This window comes from Panthera tigris, chromosome A1, assembly GCF_018350195.1.
Source record: "Panthera tigris isolate Pti1 chromosome A1, P.tigris_Pti1_mat1.1, whole genome shotgun sequence".
Classification (NCBI taxonomy): domain Eukaryota; kingdom Metazoa; phylum Chordata; class Mammalia; order Carnivora; family Felidae; genus Panthera; species Panthera tigris.
Genome location: NC_056660.1, coordinates 187,322,326 through 187,328,588, shown reverse-complemented (window position 1 = coordinate 187,328,588; position 6,263 = coordinate 187,322,326). Strand labels below are relative to the sequence as shown.

Here is a 6,263-nt window from a genome sequence, read left to right as displayed (position 1 = left end):
ATGTTGGTACTATTAGACCTTCCCAGGAGGATGAGGCCTCCAGAACGTATCTTTGCCAAGCATCCAATGGCCCTCCCTTGCTTAAGGCCAAGAGGTCTCCAAGTTGGGAGGGATGAGTTTTCCAGATTTGGACTCCAACCCAGCTAGTGGGTGCCGGTGGGAAGAGTTTCTGCATTAAAGACTGAGAATCCTACGCCCAAATCCTCTCTTAGTCACTTCTTCTCTGACTTTGGGCAACTTACTGACCCTCTTTGAACCTCAGTTTCCCCAGGCTCTCAGGTATGGATAATGAACGCCTACATTTGACGGGTTTTGTAGGAATTAAAAGAAGTAACTTGTAGGTGCTGCACTTACTAAGTGCCTTACTTCTCCTTCCTGCACACCTAAGTGAAATGGGCCATTGGACAAATCCTGTAAAACAAGAGAGCCCTCCACCTTTATTAATGCCTTAATGGCTGAGTACTAAATACTGGAGACACAGGGTCAACTTCCTGTCAGGATGGCAGTGAGGCAAGAAGCCCTACCCCTTCAGCATTAGAAATGTCAGCCTAAATATTATTTTTAGTTTTTAATAAAATACATTGGTTGAAAATCAAGAAAGAAAATTTCTAGGTGTCAGGAAGAAAGAGAGAAGACAAAATTTTTTTCAAATGAAAAGAAATTATTTATTCACTCATTCAAAAATATGTCTTAGAGGTAGGTATTGTGTGCAAAATGGTGCTAGGGATATAGCAGGGTGCAAAGACAATGAAAATCCTACCCTCATGGAGGGAACATTGTTTTTTTTTTCAAATTTTTATTTAAATTCTAGTTAGTTAATATACAGTGAAATACTGGTTTCAGGAGTAGAATTTAAGGATTCATCACTTACATACATAAATACCCAGTGCTCATCACAGGTGTCCTCCCTCAACTAGCCCATCCCCCACCCACCTCCCTCCGTCAACCCTGTTTGTTCTCTCTCTTTTTTTAATGTTTATTTATTTATTTTCTTTTTTGAGAGAGAGAGAGTACAAGCGGGTGAGGGGCAGAGAGAGAGGGAGAAAAGGCACAAGCAGACTCTGTGCTCTCAGCACATGGAGCCTGACATGGGGCTCAATCTCACAAACCATGGGATCATGACCTGAGCCAAAATCAAGAGTCAGACACTCAACTGACTGAGCCACCCAGGCACCCCTGTTCTCTATCTTTAAGAGGGTCTCATGGTTTGTTTTCCTCTCTCTTTTTTTCCCCTCCTCCCATATGTTCATCTGTTTTGTTTCTTAAATGCCACATATGAGTGAAATCATATGATACTTGTCTTTCTCTGACTGACTTACTTCACTGAGCATAATACATTCCAGCTCCATCCACATCATTGCGAATGGCAATATTTCATTCTTTCTGATGGCTGAGTAATGATCCATTTTATATATATATATATATATATATATATATATATATATACCATATCTTCTTTATTCATTCATCAGTAGATGGATGTTGGGGCTCTCTCCATAGTTTGGTTACTATTGATAATGCTGCTATAAACATCAAGGTGCATGTACCCCTTTGAATCTGTATTTTTTTTATCCTTTGGGTAAATACCTAGTATTGCAATTGCTGGATCATAGTGTAGCTCTATTTTTAACTTTTTGAGGAACCTCCATACTGTTTTCCAGAGTGGCTGCATCAGCTTTCATTTCCACCAACAGTGCAAGAGGGTTCCCTCATTTATGCATCCTGCCCAACATCTGTTGTTTCCTGTGCTGTTAATTTCAGCCATTATGACAGGTGTGAGGTGGTATCTCATTGTGGTTTTGATGATGTGATGTTGAGCATCTTTTCATGTGTCTGTTAACCATCTGGAAGACACAATTCTTTAGGTATCTCTCCTGTCACAAGGAGAACGAAGCCCTAGGCTTGGGTCTGCCTGAGGAGCTATGGAAGCCCATGTCTACCCAGAACAATGACCTCAGGACTAGGAAAAATGCTCAATCAGCAAAGAGTCACGATGCCTGGTATGCCACTTTTCCAGAAGCAGGAAAGTAGACTTGTACACTCTAGCAAGATTATTCCTAAAGTATCCAGAAAATCCTTTTACCCAGAACCCCACACTCTGCTGCTTTCATTTAATGCAGGTTTCTTCATGTATGTCAGGAAATGACTATGCTGACTATTCCTTTTCTACATAGTCAGAGTGTTTAGCTATTTTTTCTTTTCTGCATTACTCACCTCCTTTGGAATGGAAATGGAGACCCCCTGGGGGCAGGATGAAACAATCTGTGGTTTTAAGGGATCATACGCTTCTCTCTAGTGTATCACTAAAGACTATTTACAAGGGAGGGAAATGGAGACAAAGGTTTTGGGGATGGAAAGCATAAACGAAAGTCACAGAAGGGAAATGGAAGGGGATCATCATACGACAGCTTTGGTGTGGAGAAGGGGTTGTTCACCTGGGAAGGGGACAGTAAACACGGGAGGACACTGCAAAGGGTCCTGCCCCATTTGAGTCATGCTGAATCAGCCAGCCCTCACACGATCTGAGGACACAATGCTGTTGTCTGAGCCTTGAAAGAAGGAGTATTAGAGTGAGCAAAAAGGTCTGATTATTAGGGCCATATGGATATGGGATATAAAGAGCAAGTCATTCCTCAGAATATGTTTCTATCAAGGAGAAAACTACAAAAGCTTACTAATAAGAATGTTGCCTTCAGGTTCATGAAAATGCCCCCAGCTTCAATCTCCAGTTGATAAAGAAATTTCCAAGTCATTGGTATTGAGAGCGGAATAATGAAAATGAAATAAAATACACAGCTTTGAACCCTAGCTGTACCATTTATTAGCAACATGGCACAAGCATGCCACTTCTTACTTCTGAACCTCAGTTTCTTCACCTATGAAATGGGAATGATAATAATACCCACTTCTTTAGGAACATTGTGAGAAAGAAACGAGGTCATGCACTTGAGCATTTACTAAGACAAGTGATGGCTCACCACATGCCCTAGATAAATAGTTGAGGTTCAGATTATGATTCTTATTATTAAGTCAGGATCAAGGCTATTTTCCTAACATGCCCATCAGCTGTTCTGTGACCTGAGACGACTTTACTTTGCAAATCTGAGTTTGCAGATAGAGCGGGCATGTGTATATGAGCTCTAGTTCAAGACAATGTGGGAGTGAATTCCCAGATCTGCTGTTTGCCAAAGGAATCAGTTGGGACCTACAATGTCACTTCACTGAGCCTCATTTTTTCATCTGTAAAATGGAAATTATGACATAGCCAACTCTCAGAAAAGATTTATTATTGTTAATATTCATAAGGCAGGGTCCTTCCTCTGCTCAGCTTCCCCTTGGTGGCCTCTAAAGGGAATAACCACCACCCTCACGGCAGGGATTTCGCACTCAGTAGTTTCGAAGCCTGCAGGCAGACTACAAACCGTGAGCAAAGGTGTGGAGTCTCTCATTTGTACATCCTGGATTCATTACTCATTTTCCAGGTCAAGAATTCCAGATAAAATGTTTCAGCCTTCATCTGCAGACCAATAAAAATATGGCGCGGATCCACAGCGCCTTCATAAACTGCACACTGCCACCAGAATAAAAAGTACAAGGAGACGTCCAGAGTGGGGGACAGATACGATGAAGGTGCCTTCATTAGAAAAAGCACATACTCCTCAAGTTCACAAGAATATCCCTCCAGTGAATGTAAAACTGAAAGCAGATCAACATTTGATAACAGTCAAGCCCCTGAAGCCACCCCCAGAACTCCCAGCGGAAGAGGCCTCGTGTCATATGTGCCTCAAGAGCACCGGGTACTCAGCAGTGTGGTGGCATGGAAACCCTGTGCTCCAGGAAGCAGTTTGGTCCTGATGCCAAGGCAGTTTCCGATGAAAAGATCCAACTCAGAGGCACTTGGGTGGCTCAGTCGGTTAAGCGAACAACTCTTGATTCCAGCTCAGGTCACGATCTTAGGACTCGTGAGACTGAGCCCCACTTCAGGCTCTGCACTGACACAGTGGAGCCTGCTTGGGATGCTCTCTCTCTCTCTCTCTCTCTCTCTCTCTCTCTCCCACCCCTCTCTTTCTCAAATAAATAAATAAAGCTTAAAAAAAAAATAAAAGATCCAAATCATTGTTACTGTACTTAAAGTATACTTAAAGATGAGAAAGTGTTTTCATTAAACTATATTTTAAATACCAAACAAGAAGGAGGAGAAGGAGAGAGGTTTCCCCCTTTCTCACTGTTCTTTGTACCTTTTTCTCCTTCCACCATGAGAGGGGGCACAATAAACCTCATAAACCCATTAAAACCATGTCCCGTACTAGGGACCCATCCAAACAACACTCAGGTTCTAATATTCGAATGGCATCGCCATGGTTGCTGCCTCAGAGCCACCCCACAATTCCCCTTTCTTACAGGGACAGCCCAAATGTTGGCAGCTGAAACATAATGAATGGTATTAGGGGCAATGAGAAAAAGCTGCCCCGAAATTACCTAAGGGTAAAATAATCCTGCAAAAACAACCCTAGCTAATTGTCCAGAAAGGAGAAGCTTTGTCTTCATACCTACTTCTCCCATCCCTTTTGAAATCCCTTTCAGAAAGATAGAGATATAAATATAGATTAGAGCTCAAATACATGGCAAGTGAATCAAAATATTTAAAGGGATGGATCTCTGATTCATACACCTCTGGTTACAACTCCTAATTGCTCCTTCCATGGTTAGTGGGCCTCTCCAGCAAAGCTGGGAAATTTAGAAGCTCCCAATGTGGCAGCCAGGTTCAGAAGTCCAGACTCATGCTTGGAGCCCCAGAGGCTGAAGAAGTAGTATGAACATGTTTATGGGGATGTTTGGAGACTTGGGAGTATTAAACCCAGAGAACAGGGAAGTCAGACTAAATAGTGGTTTAGAACCAGATGGTGAGGGAAGAGAGACCTGATATCAATTCCACCACTTATTGTGTAGAAAATGATTGGACTTCTCTAAGGCCCAGGCTCCCCACCCATGAAATCTCATGGGGCTATTGAGAGAATTAAATTAGAGTGTGGATATAAGCCATTAGCACAGGCCTGGCACAGAGTAAGTGCTCTATAATTTATTCATCCAACATGTGTTCAGCCAACAAATAAATAGTGACTTGATATTTTGAATGGAAATCTTGGGCCCAGAGGAGGCAGTGCTTGCCCAAGCTTACTCATTCCGTCCTTAGAACTCAGAGGCCCCAACCTCTGGGACAGTGCTGTTTCCCTGACCTGGGCGGCATAGTCTCTATCACCCATCCAACCCCAGGACTGGTCTCATCATGGGGAATCAAGACTGCACTATTTTAGAAGCAGTCACTAACAGGGCATGATCTTTGAGAAACCATGAAACCCAGGTGCCCCGGGATGCCTCCCTAATGGATTCTCCTATCCTCCCTCCTGATCTGAAGTTCCCCATTTTCTGTGGATTAGGCAATAGGGTAAAAAAAGACTAACAATTCCTGAATCCCATTATGTGCCAAATACCATTCTTGGCACGTTAAATATATCTTCTTGTTTATTCCTTGTAACACCTCTATGAGGTAAGTATTTTTGTCCCCAGTCTGCAGGTGAAAAAACTGAGGCACAGAAATGATAAGTGTTTGGGTTAACTGCCCCCACTGCCCAAAAACTGTTGAAGCCCTAACTCCCAGGACCCCAGAATGTGACCTTATTTGGAAACAGAGTCATTGGGAATGTAATTAGGTAAGTAAGATGAGGTCATTAAAGTGGGCCCTAATCCAATATGACTGGTATCCTTATAAAAAGGGGACATTTGGACATAGAGGCATGCCCAGAAGGAGAACGCCATGTAAAGATGAAGGCCGAGACTGGGTGAAGTATCTACAAGCCAAGAACGCTAAAGATTGCCAGCAAACCACCAGAAGCCAGGGGAGAGGCATGGAACAGATTCTCCCTTACAGTCCCAGAAGGAGCCAACCCTGCAAACATCTTGATCTTAGACTTCTAGCCTCTAGAACTGTGACATAATAAAGGTCTGTTGTTTAAACTACTAGTTTGGGATACTTTGTTACAAAAGCCCTAGCAAATTAATATAGTGACTGACTGTGGACCCACCTTGCCAGGCATTGTTCAAGCCAGAAACCTGGGGGTCATTACTGATTCCTCGCCCTCCCTCACCCACCCATCTGAACCAGCATCAAGCTGTACTGATGCTTTTCCTCCTTAATATTTCTAATTCATTACCTCTTCCCATCTCCATTACCACTGCCACCTTCATCCCTCAGCTGGATCACC

At 42.9% G+C, this 6,263-nt stretch overlaps 1 pseudogene; it reads left to right on the top strand.

Moving 5' to 3' along the window:
- LOC102954350 lies at positions 1-3,855 on the top strand (annotated as a pseudogene).
- The last annotated feature ends 2,408 nt before the right edge of the window (positions 3,856-6,263 follow it).